The sequence below is a fragment of the Helicoverpa zea genome, chromosome 28 (assembly GCF_022581195.2).
Source record: "Helicoverpa zea isolate HzStark_Cry1AcR chromosome 28, ilHelZeax1.1, whole genome shotgun sequence".
Lineage (NCBI taxonomy): Eukaryota > Metazoa > Arthropoda > Insecta > Lepidoptera > Noctuidae > Helicoverpa > Helicoverpa zea.
This window is the reverse complement of record NC_061479.1, coordinates 6,745,858-6,759,527: the sequence shown is the minus strand read 5'-3', so window position 1 is coordinate 6,759,527 and position 13,670 is coordinate 6,745,858. Positions and strand designations below refer to the sequence as shown.

Genomic DNA, 13,670 nt, shown 5'->3' with positions numbered 1-13,670 from the left:
CCAATGGTCGTATTGACTTGAAATTTGGCATGGAGGTAGGTCTTTATGTCAAGGTAAAGGGAAAAATCTGAAAATGGCCAAGTGTGAGTCGGTTTCACAATAATGAAGGTGTTTTATACCCGGTGTAAATTTATACCCCTAAGGAACTAAAACGAACTAAATTTATCTATATTTATATAATATATCTTCGAATGGTACAAAGGTTTGTATTTAGTCAAAGTAAAGTAAAAATCTGAAAACGGCCAAGTGTGAATCACTTTCGAAAATAACGAATGTGTAACTTTGATCCACGAACATAATATATGATAACATGTCATGTCAGTCAGTTGGTAAATCTAGTCATAGTTAATCTAGTTCATTTCTTTGTAAGAAACATAGTGCATATAAAAAAATCTAAAAGATTGTAGTATAAATGAGACATTTCTTTAACTAACTTCATCATAAGAAAAAAATAAAATAAACAACCTTACAAAAATAAATGAAATCCCACCCAAAACAAAAATGTGAAAGACTGCCAAGTTCGATAATATGGGAATGCTTCGCCTATAAAAGAAGTGAGATCTGAATAAGTACCAAGTTCCATACACATACCTCAGTTAAAAATAGTTACTTTTTAATGATGATTACTTGGCAAGTTTGAATAGAAAATTAAATACTTGATTCATTGCGTTTAGTAGGTTTATAACAAGGTGTATGAAAACTTGCCAAGTAACATCATTAAAAAGTAACTATTTTTAACTGAGGTATGTGTATGGAACTTGGTACTTATTCAGATCTCACTTCTTTTATAGGCGAAGCATTCCCATATTATCGAACTTGGCAGTCTTTCACATTTTTGTTTTGGGTGGGTGTTATACACTAAGAATATAATAATAGTACTAGACTATACTTTGAGTACATTATAGGTACTTAATATACGGTATAGTATGAGATACCTCATAGTAGTAGCTGTAGTAGTGTGCAATCATACATCGTACAATGACTAAGTGTGAAAAATATTATTACTTACATGGAAACAATTTAAATATCAGGTAGCGTTAGTTACAAAAAAAAACGTAAAATAGTTTCCAGTTAGATTACACTGTCAACAAATTATTATTATTTTTTAGTGCAAAGGTGAAATATACAATTTCTTATAGAATATTTCCCTTGTACCCAAAAAATTACATCAAATTTTATAAAAAAACGCGTTTTTGGTACTTCAGGAGGGGTATATCTCTAAATCCCTGCGTGCTAGTGCAACTTTATGTTCTGGACTTCGATTACGTATCAAATAATCTATAAGAAATGATATATTTCACCTTTACACCAAAAATGCTGTTGACCAGTGTTATGAGAGAAAACATTAAAACTATTCATCCAATATATACTCATTTGTAGAAGTATTCATTTACTATTTAGTTTACATCTCCTATACAAAATAATTAATTTACCCTAATTAACAGCAAAACTTAGCACCCAAAAGTACCAGGCTCCCATACTCCGTAGAAGGCAACAGCATAGCAACTAGCAAGTCGATGAGTCGTCTAGACGCTCCCTCTCGCGTGCCTCACCCCCCGACGTCTAGACGAGGCCTAGACACCCCCACCTGTCGGCTATTTTTGGCTGTATTTTGACTGGCTCAAAATAAGGCCTGGCTGGATTTTTTGAAAGTTGACAATGGGTACTAATGTTTAAGATTTGAAAAATGTTTAAAATAGGTGATAGGCGCAGGTAATTCTAGATTTTTTGTAACCAACTTCAAAAGAAAGGAGGTTTTAATTACAGGTATTATTGAGGTCGGTAATTTTTTTTAGTTTTTTTTAAACAAAGGAAATTAAATCCTATTTTTTTTTCTTATTACCAAAGTGTTCTTGATTAAAAATTACTATCCATAAAAAACAACTAAACTAAGTAAAGAAAAAAACCGTAACTTAAAATACAGAAGTACATTATAAAAGTGCAAGAATGCTGCTTCATACAACAGGTGGTCCCTCTACGTTAAAATTCTCAAAAAAATAATAAAAAACATCCCACCGTGAGAAATAAGACAGATGGCCGTGCAAAATGAAAACTGCGTACAAAAATAGTTTAAAAAAAACTAAAAAACACGCTTTTTATAGAAAACCGAACTAAAAAATAGCAAATAAATTTTAATGAATTTAAATTAAGAAAATAGTGTTCAAAATTTCAATGAATATAAATTAATAATAGTGTGAATACAAAAAAAATATTTAAAAAAGCGTGGGGTGCTTTTTAAGGTCATATCGAAATGAAAATCACTCTACTCATATCTGTCAATAAAATATTTATAACTATTGACACCATGCACCCCACGCTTTTTTTAATATTTTTTTTGTATTCACACTATTATTAATTTATATTCATTGAAATTTTGAACACTATTTTCTTAATTTAAATTCATTAAAATTTATTTGCTATTTTTTAGTTCGGTTTTCTATAAAAAGCGTGTTTTTTAGTTTTTTTTAAACTATTATTTATTTTCTACTTTTTAGTTTGGATTATTTATAATAGCTTTTTAATTTTAAACTATTGCACGACTCGTGATGCGAAGCATCAGAGAGTGCTTTACGATCGAAAACAATTTTTCGCCTTATTTTGGCAACTATTTTTAGTATTATAGCCTTGTTAGTTAAAGGAATCAAGATATTTTGCATTTTCTGTTTTTTAGTTTGTTTTTTTTTTTTTTTAAAGTAGATTTAGTTTTTTTTAAACTATTATTTGTTTTGTAGAATTAAAATTCTCTTTAGTATACAAAAATTTGACAATATTAGAGAAAACGGCTAAAGATAATTATTGGAAATAAAAATTAACAACGAGTCCTGCCTTATCGACTGTTGTTTCCTAGCTAAGCTACTAGGTAATCTGCTGACCTACTAGTACACAAGATGGGGTGATGATAAATAAAACCTCATCTGTGCACTGTTCTAAGCTGGTATATTAAAGTCTTACAAAAACATATTTTGGATGTTGGTCTCTTGATGGTTGAGGATTTGGTGCGTGACGTGACGACACGGGTGATATTACGAATAGTTGTCACTATCCATACAAGTGGGAAGTTCTCATCAACACAAAGAATATAAGTCCAAACGAGGTATTTTACATATTCAGTTTATTTGTTTATTTACTCAGTTGTCGAGTTCCCTCGACTTTCTCTGGTCTCCATCATCAGGTCAGCTCCCAACCTTCACTGTTGCATAGGTTTTGTCAATACAAATAATTTAAGCCCAAACACGAGGTTTACATATTCAGTTGTCGAGTTCCCTCGACTTTCTCTGGTCTCCATCATCAGGTCAGCTCCAAACCTTCACTGTTGCAAAGGTCTTGTCAATACAAATAATTTAAGCCCAAACACGAGGTAGTTTACATATTCAGTTGTCGAGTTCCCTGGACCCTCTCTGGTCTCCATCATCAAGTCAGCTCCAAATCTTCACAGTTGAATAGTGCTTTTAGGCGTACACCTGAGTGTCAAGTTTTTACCCTATATATGCCTACAACTTTCGAAGGTTGCCCTCGATTTCTCAGGGTTTCCATCATCAGATCCTGACCTGATGACTATGGGACCAACTGGCAGCTATTCCGAGTCGAACAAAAAAAGAATCACGTAGATCGGTCTATAAACCTCGGAGTAATCGATGTGTATGTGTAACCTCCTCCTTTTTGGGAAGTCGGTTAAAAATGGAATAATTTTATCAAATTAGTGTATTGTCATCGGTCCTCAATAAATCTACAAAGTTTGAACGAAATCTGGCCGTTTAAAGTGGGTCAAAATCGCGCCCAAAGAAGTCGGTTACAAACATACAAACATACAGGTGAAGCTAATAAAAAGCGTGTAAAAACCGGCGAATTTTTACCGTAAAAACATTGAATTAGAGTACCCGTATACTGCAAACTTTTAGTCGGCCGATAGTTTGTTTGAGTTAATAAATCAGTATGAAGATGAATGGTAGTATGTACATTACAAAGATCAGGTATTTAGCAGGTATCAGACCGACTGAAAACATTGATTGGAACCAAGACTTTCTTCCAAAAAAAGGCGGCGATTTTTACTGTAAAAATGTTGAATTAAAATACACGCAAACTGCATACTATCAGTTGGCCGACGGGCGACTAAAAGTTTGCACTGTGTTTCTCCTATTAAAGTAATGTTGCTTGTTTTTTTAAAAGATTAGTTCCGTTTTATTTGTATAGGGATGATTTGGGAATTAACGGTAAAAGTAGGAAGCGGTTTTTTGCTGCAAAGTTTTTTTAACAATTTTTTTTTTGTGTTCAGTTTGTTTCTTTGTTATTTTTTGTTTTGTAGTGTAATAAATAAAGATTGAGATTTGACAATTGTATTGTTATTTATAGACCTATTGTAATCTTTAAAGGTTAATAGGTAAACACAAAAATTCTCTTCCAGAAAGTAGGTTTAATTATAGTCAAGAGGACCAAAAATATCAAACCTAATTTTGAAGATATTAGTTCTATGTACATAGTAATAAGTCAGACATGATTATTGATTAGAACTTAGTAGTCTGAACTTGAGATTAGTTTGTAACCGCCTACAGTTTCTGCGAGCCTAGTACTTTTGTGGTACGACGGTATCTTAATGGTTTATATATTTTAGGAGCGTAACGTAATAAATAAATTGGTATTTTATTCAAATCCAGAGGACCTTTTTCCCGTACTCGGATAAAATATAGTTTATATTACTCGGGGACAGGGTAGCATCAAACAGTGAAAGATTGTTTTAAATCGGTTGAGTAGTTTCAGAGCATATTATGTGCAAACGAATATTTATTAAATAGAAAAGACGTCATATATTAGTAGAAGTTGTTCCTCGTGGCTCAGAAGATGTTTACTACTTACTTCCCACATCCGGATAAAAAGGAGCCTATCTCCTTTCTCACTGACATTGACTTTCGTATTCATAATAATGAGAAGGATTGTTATAATTACCTGTAAAAAACGAAATTTCTTCCATCTCCATGAACATTTTCAAATTCATATGAGCAGCTTTGTGCGGCAACCTGAAACGCACATAGACGCATATGTTAGTATTAGTAAAACCTTTTTTTTCTCTCAAAATATAACTGTGAAAGTAAAGTTTCCAACCGGCTTCCGAAAAAGGAGGTTCTCGATTCGAATGTTTTTTAACATTTTTTAAACTACAATACTCTACAAATCAGTGAGTATCTATAAATATTATTGGATTATCTTCCACCAATGGTTTCACTCGCGTCCCGTACTCATTCAACATCATCATCATCAGCCTATCGCAGTCCACTGCTGGACATAGGCCTCTCCAAGTGCACGCCACTGAGATCGATTTTCGGCTGCTCGCATCCAGCTCCTGCCAGCCGTCTTGCGCAAGTCATCACTCCACCGTGCCTGAGGACGTCCTACACTACGTTTGCCGAGGCGCGGTCTCCACTCTAGAACTCGTTTACCCCAACGGTTATCGGTTACGTACCGTACTCATTAGAACTTATTTTTTCCGCAATAACTATTTCGCACATCATGACAAACAATAGCTTAGGTATCCTTCCTCAATAAATAGGCTATATGATACTGAAATAATTTTTCAAATCGGACTCATAGTTTCTGAAATAGGCTCAAACAACTAAACAGACTTCTGGACTTGTTAGTATAGATTTTTGACTGTTTCGAATTCACTAGTAACTAACTTCAGACCAGTAAACTAATAAACAACAACTCATCATCATCTGCCGAGCCTTTTGCCAACTATGTTGGGGTCGGCTTCCAGTCTAACTGGATGCAGCTGAGTACCAGTGTGCCACAAGGATCGACTGCCTATCTGACCTCCTCAACCTAGTTACCCGGGCAACCCAATACCCATAGGTAAGACTGGTTGTCAGACTTACTGGCAACATCGTGCGACATAGCTTCCCATTTTTAGAGGTAACAGGAAAGACGTACAATTGATATATTATGTATGTGTGTTTTGTAGTTGACACAGTGACTCACAGACCGACTAGCTGCCTTATAATAACATAGACATAACATGGAGTTAAGGTGCTGTCACACTAGCGGAGTTTGTCGCGCGTAGAAAAATCTTTCGATAGCTTTTAAACTTAGGGCACCGGTAGAATGTCAATTGTTCTCTATCATGAGTAAATAGGTATCTACTACTGCAAACCTTTAGTCAGCCGATAGTTTGATCAGGCTCATTTAAAATCAGTGCAGATAAATGGTAGTGTTTTTTTAGGAGCGACTGCCTATCTGACCTCCTCGACCCAGTTACCCGGGTAACCCTTAGTACTAGGTAAAACTAGACTGGTAATCAGACTTATTGACTTCTGCCTACCTGAAACGACTGCCAAAGGTGCTCAAATGAAAAAAAAAAAATTGACTGGAATCAAAATTACGTAAAAAAACTGTCAGCAAATCAGACCAACTATGGGACCGACAGTTTAGTCTGTAGTGTGAAGGAACTCTTAAACTAAATAATAATAGGTAGCCAAAACGACCGGAAATAAAGTAGACATAGATAATAACATGACTGCGAAATATTATTATTGAATTAATAATATTTATTTGCAACTTTACTAAGAATTCTGCGGTTAAAACGTGCTCTTATCATTTTCTGTCTAGCCTATTCCCAACAATGTGCCTACATATACAGTTAGTTTCAAGTTTAACCAGATGTTTATTTTATATGTACCACAGTTTTACAAGAATCGACTGCCTATCTGACCTCCTCAACCCAGTTACCCGGGCAACCCGATACCCCTTGGTAAGACTGGTTACCAGGCTTAATGGCTTCTGACTACCAGTAACGACTGCCAAAGGTGTTCAAATGACAGCCGGGACCAATGTTACGTGCCTTCCGAAACACGGAAGAACTCGTCATCACAAGATGGTCAATTGGTCACCCATCTAAAGTCTAACCGGCTTAACTATGTTCCATCAACTTTTACCAACGGTATCGGCCACGAGCGGCAGCTGTTCTCATATAAGGAGATCAGTCAGCTGCGCAGGACATATTATAGTGCACGCACATTTGCTTAAACACAGGTGCACTCACTATTCCTTCACTCTCATAGCGCGATGGGACGACAATCCGACACGCACAGACAAAAAATAAGTACCTAACTTAACTTAAACTTACAAAAACCAGTTAATTTTAACCTTCCAGTTAAGTAAATAAGTACTACTAGATAAGTTTATCGCTCAACTATTTACTATTCAAACATAGATATATAGATTCTGTCTCATTGGCTGTACGTTTGTAGATAAATAGATGGTTCTCGACCAGTGACGAACTTTATGATAACAAAGTACTTCTTATTTATTTGTGTTGAAGCTATTTCCTGTGGGTTTTATTTTGTAACTAGCTTTCGTACGCGGTTTTACCCGCTTCTTGTAGAAACTATGTAGAGTACTGGGATAAAAAGTAGCATTTACGTTATTCTGATGTATGTATAAGCTATTTTCGAAGCTGCATGAAAAAATACATTCGCTAGTTTTTACGTGAAAGGGGAACAAGCATGTACAAACAAACAATCTTTCATTAATTAGTCTTATCAAGGGGTATTGGGTTGCCCGGGTAACTGGGTTGAGGAGGTTAGATAGGCACTCGCTCCTTGTGGCACACTGGTACTCAGCTGCATCCGGTTAGACTGGAGGCCGACCCTAACATAGTTGGAAAAAGCCTCGGCAGATGATGATGAATTCGACTTTGCTTTTGACATGCTTTTGATCCAGTATAATAAATAAAAACTAGTTTCCCTCAACAGCCGTCATAAAATTTGACGTTTTATCAGTATTATCTAGACAGTAAGGGATCAAGGTTTGTTCGGAGTGCAATGACCTCGCCAGCCAGACGGCAAGCAGACATAGTTTTTGCGGGAATCGAACCGGTTTACCAGCGAGAGAGATTGTGAGATTTTACTTAAGATGTAAACTTTGAGGAGTTGAGTTTGTTACAGGAGCTTAGGATAGTGAATTTATTTTAAAAAAAGTACATAAAAATAAAATGAATAAGATAATAGCTATACAAGTTAATTAGCATTTTAAGGTAAATTTTCATATTTCTCATAGGAATTTCACGTTCAAAAAATGGGCCATTTTTTTATAAGCGTATATAAATGCAAGATCTCTCTCTATTGAAGTAAAATACTGCGAAAAGCAGACTTAATTTTTCCCCGGGTGTTCTTACACAACAACAACACAACAAACAAACAAACAACTTGTCAAGAAAACTACATACATAGATAGGTATGTTCATTTATTTTACTAGTATTTATCAAGAAAGCTTAAAAAATCTTCGTAGTTCAGCGACTACGATTTTGCTACGATTGCTACGAGTTTTATTAAATTAATTCTATGCTACAGACATTTTCTATGTACAGTCGTTTTCCCGTGATTTCACTCGCGTCGCGTGCGGAAACTTACTTGCTATACTTGGATAAAATATAGCTTACGTCACTCAGTGCATCTTCCTAACAGTGACAACAATTTTGTAAATCGGTTCTGTAATTTCGAAACTCGTCTCAATGTTTCTCATTTCTCATATGCACACTGTACCGTCTTTATACCGATTTCATCACAATCACTTTACCCAGTTCAGATAGATACAAAATTCTCTAAAAACAGTTTAGCTACTGTATCCGAACATATCCGATCTTCCTCGAAGTTGACCGAAGCTACCCGAAGCTATCCGAAGTTACCCGACAGATGGCGTGGCATAAGCTTATAATTGTCACTACGCACTACCCTTTGTTAGAGGGTTAAAGTTTTTTACTTATTTGCACTACGTTTGGGTTAGTATGGATATGCTTGGCAAAGGCTATATATTTTTTTTGATTTATTCAAAGTGAGATAAAATATTGATTTAAAAAAAAGAATGATTGTATATAAAAATAGTTAATTAAAAAAAAAATCTTGGTATAATAAACAGACATATATTATGGCAAAAAAAGTAAAGAAAATGTGTTTTGTGATTGTTTTTAAAAAATGTTAAGTAGTAGATTTTACAAACATAAATGATGTTTCAAAAATCAAAATAGATTTTATGAGTCAGATAAAAATGTTTTGTACTTTTAGTTTCTGGGTGAAATACGTTCTCTGTCACCTATCTTTAAGCCAAAATTCATATAAATCAGTTCAGCAGTTTTAGCGTGATTAGGTAACATATTGACTAAGTTACATTCACATTTATAACATTAGTAGTAAATATTTTTTTTTTCAACGAGTTATTTTTTATTACATCTAAGAAATTAAAGTTAACTAAGTAATCTTATCTATTTAATAACTGTTTGTATTCAAGGTTTAGTTAACATTGCGACATTTTATCGATTTATCGAATATAAAGGGGAAATCCCTTACAACAGTTTATATAAATACTAGGAATTCTGGGACTTAACCATTTGATGGGCAAATAAGGTAAGAGTGTTTGTTTGGTTGGTTGAACGTGCTAATCTTAAGAACTACTGGTAGGATTTGAAAAAGGGAAATAATAAGTGTAGCCACAAAATTATTTATTGGACACATGATTAAACTTCTAATTTTATAACTAAGCAATTGTTAAATGACATAGCCTCTAATAAACTAATTCGTCTTTTTTACAACGCCAACTACTAGAAAGCTTCAATAAAAGATCATCAATTATTGTAACTTGTCCTTCTTATTTATACATTGTCATCTAAATTACTAACTCGGCCTCATTTTTCCAAAAACGAGCCAAGAAAAACGTTGATCTCGTTTTTCTTGGCTCTTTTTTTCTTTGATGGTAGAATATAATTTGGAATCATTTTATTTAGCATATTGCCATTTATAACCTTCAATTAAAAACATTTTATTAAAAATTGAAGTTAGTGACGAAAACGAATCGCTGCAAAACCGACTCCACGTAGTCTTGTCTGCCCTACCCCTAGAGTGCAATTCAAAACCGCGTAGGCGCGGAGGGGCGAGGCGGCCTGCGAGCTGAGGCGCAGGTAGTTTCAGCGCTGGTGAGCGTGAAAACCATCTGCGACGATAAGCTCGCATGGGACCGCCGGAGCCCCGCAGCGCCGGAGCCGTGACAGAAGCCATGCTTGCTGCATGTTGCACGCTTACTTCCATGCTGGGTCAATTAATATGGGATGTGTTATATTTTAAACAAAAAACTCAGTAGGTACGAGTTAAAAATTTAGAAGGTAAATAAATATTTTTATGATGTCATTTAATAGTATTTAAGAAGTTTACTGTTAGAATGCAGACTACAAATTTAGATGCTAAAAAATAACCATCATGCTGAGTTGTATTTAGAGTGGAAGATAACTCGTGGCTAAGGCTAAAAACTCACGGAGCGATTTTGAACCGTGCCCGCCGCGGTGGCGGAACTGCGTTTTTATTTCCAAACTCACGAGACCGGTTATTTGCGCGGTTACACAGCCGTCGCGGTTGAGATTATCGCCCGCAAACGTGGCGGGTGATGATCGCAAGACGCAAGGCGTGCAGCCTCTGCGCCACTACGATCGCCGGCCAATCGACCGCGGAGCGTGCGGGCGCAACCCGCCGAGGCTGCGGGTGACCGCGGCCCGCGCGATTCTACTAGTTGCCCGCCGGTGCAGCGGGACCCGCAAACAAACGCGCAGACTGCGGGCGTAAAACGCGTCGTGAAATGTGCTTTAATTTTTTACATGTATATCTGCATTCTACAGAAGCTACGGGCCCGCAGCCGCGGCGGTCGCGGGTGAAAATCGCTTCGTGAGTTCTTAGCCTAAGATAGTATTATTTAGATGCTCGACGCTTTATTAATTGTGGCTGACTTAGTAATTTAGAAGGCAACATACATTTTTGGGGGCGAATAATGATATTAAAAAGAAGCCTGTTTAATTAGCACCCTTTGAAAAATTCTTACTGCCTTAGATATCTTATTTATTGAGGAAGGCTGTGAGCAATTTTTTTATCCGGGCTTACACAGTAGTTAAGACAGGAAGTTAGATAAAAATTATTGGGCTAGAGAATTTTTCATAGTGAATAGAAAATGTTTAAATGTTTTTCAATACCTTGCATTTTTTTACTTTTGTCTGTTTTTCATTTAATGTTTTTTTTTTGTTTACATGTGAATGATAATAGTTTAGAAAAGATAGACCTTGTATAAGTAACTTGTAAGAACCAAGATATAAAAATAACATACACTTTCTAATGAATTAAAAAACAAAAATTATCCACACAAAACTAACGTACCAGTAACTTCGCAAAAATTTTTAGCCAAGCAACGCACCAAAAAAAAAGTATGCTCAAATAAAAAAAAAAAAACCGACGTCATTGTACCGCATCCCTTTCGCGTTTTTGAAAAAAAAAAGTTAAAAAAACTCCTTTGTCAGTCTTCCATACTGGCTAAGCAGCTGATTCCTTCGCCATTGGCGTCAATTTTTATTGAAAAAAAAAAACGAGCCGTGAATGCGCGCGAAAAGTGTACCTATGTATTTTTTTACGCGGATTAACAAAATGTGAGGTATTGTGTTACTGTTTTTTAGAAATTGATAGTTTTTATTGATGGTTCCGTATAATGGCGGTTCGTAATATTCTATCTGTCAGTGGGTATTCTTACTAGAGATATAATTTTGACAGTCCCATACAAGTAATATGTATATTTAGTAACCAAATCTACTACGATAATGTTAATTTGAAAGTTTCTCAATGTGTATGTTTGTGTTTTTTGAAAACAATACAGACAAAATTGTTTTTTGGGGAGTTTGTTCTACCTTTTAATATTAACACTAACATAGTACATAGTTTTTAGCTCAGTAAAAGGATGTATCAATTTCAATAACATTTGGTACGAAGATAGCTATTAGTCGTGGTGGCCTAGTGGGCAAAGAACCAACCTCTCGAGTATGAGGGCGCGGGTTCGATTCCAGGTCAGGCAAGTACCAATGCAACTTTTCTAAGTTTGTATGTACTTTCTAAGTATATCTTAGACACCAATGACTGTGTTTCGGATGGCACGTTTAACTGTAGGTCCCGGCTGTCATTGAACATCCTTGGCAGTCGTTACGGGTAGTCAGAAGCCAGTAAGTCTGACACCAGTCTAACCAAGGGGTGTCGGGTTGCCCGGGTAACTGGGTTGAGGAGGTCAGATAGGCAGTCGCTTCTTGTAAAGCACTGGTACTCAGCTGAATCCGGTTAGACTGGAAGCCGACCCCAACATAGTTGGGAAAAGGCTCGGAGGATGATGATGATTGGTACGAAGATAGCTGAGAACTTGAATTGACTTTAATTTTTAAAACTTAAACTCTATCTATTACATAATAATATTATGTACAAGGCACATATGGGTTACTTTTTATCCATGTTTTTTTTCTTAGTACCTAAAATAACAAAACTACTGCACCGATTAGAAAAATTCTTCCACTGTTGGGGCGCTACACTCTTCCCGAGTAACATAGGCTATATTTTATCCCGGTACGGGCAGTAGTTCCCACGGCACGCGGGTGAAACTGCTAGTAAAAAATAGATTTACCGTGACACATACGGAACCCTAAAAACAGGGGTATTATATCTAACCCCGTCACGCTGCTACTGAGTAACTATTGATTTTATAGATTTTTTACAAAAACCATTGTTAAATATAAATGTATCAATTGTTCGAATTTTACATTAGGGTTATCGAAAAGGGTGGTTAATAAGAGTGCACAATTTTTTTGTTAAAAATGTATGTTTTTTGCAATTTTGTTCCGGTTACTATTATTTCAAAGCTTTTTTAAAAAAAATTACTACTTTTTTTACGTTAGTTGGGTAATATTATTACTTTTTGAAATTGATATTTTAGGGAGTATAAGTAATAGTTATATGAGTTGAAAAATCGAAGTTAAGCTACAGTTTCGAGGTTTGTCTGATAATGTGTGACCACTGAATTAATATTTAAGTTCTTTTAATTTGAATCTGTTTTGATGCCATCATCTTCCGAGCTTTTTCCCAACTATGTTGGTGTCGGCTTCCAGTCTAACCGGATGCAGCTGAGTACCAGTGTGCCACAAGGAGCGACTGCCTATCTGACCTCCTCAACCCACACAATCCCACCGACAACTTAATAATGTGAGTTCTTTTCCAACAATAAACTATAAATCATAACTGTTACTATAATTGTTATAGCGGCTATTAAGTTATCATCAATGTGTCAGCCGTTTGTGAGGTAGTCACGTAGATACATACTTACATACATCATGTTATTTCTTTGTCACGTTTTATTTATGTCATTGTATTGTGAAACTTGTTCTTTGTAGTTTTTTTCTTGTAATTAGTTTTCGCTAGAAGTTTCACCTGTGTCCTATGCGAGCTACTTCACGCACATGGATAAAATGAAACTTATAGACTTCCTTTATTCATCATCATCTCAGGCATAGGACGACCACTGCTGAACATAGGCCTCCCCACATAGACCATAGAACATAGATCTCCACAGATACCTGTTGGAGGCGACCTGCATCCAGCGTCGACGGCGACCGACATAAGGTCGTCTGTCAACTGTCGGCTTAATACTGACAGTTTTTTTTTTATATGATCAGTAATCAACACAGTAGGCACGGTGGAGTGATGACTTGCGCAAGACGGCTGGCAGGAGCTGGATGCGAGAAGCCGAAAATAGATCTCAGTGGCGTGCACTTGGAGAGGCCTATGTCCAGCAGTGGACTGCGATAGGCTGATGATGATGATGATGATGAGTAATCAACATC

At 35.9% G+C, this 13,670-nt stretch overlaps 1 long non-coding RNA gene across 2 annotated transcripts in view; it reads right to left on the bottom strand.

Moving 5' to 3' along the window:
• Positions 1 to 13,670, bottom strand: part of LOC124643692 — a 114,684-nt gene that overhangs the window by 5,408 nt on the left and 95,606 nt on the right. For both annotated transcript variants that reach the window (XR_006985971.1, XR_006985970.1), the window contains one exon: positions 4,942 to 5,012. This is a non-coding gene — a long non-coding RNA (uncharacterized LOC124643692). The remainder of the gene's footprint in view (positions 1 to 4,941; positions 5,013 to 13,670) is intronic.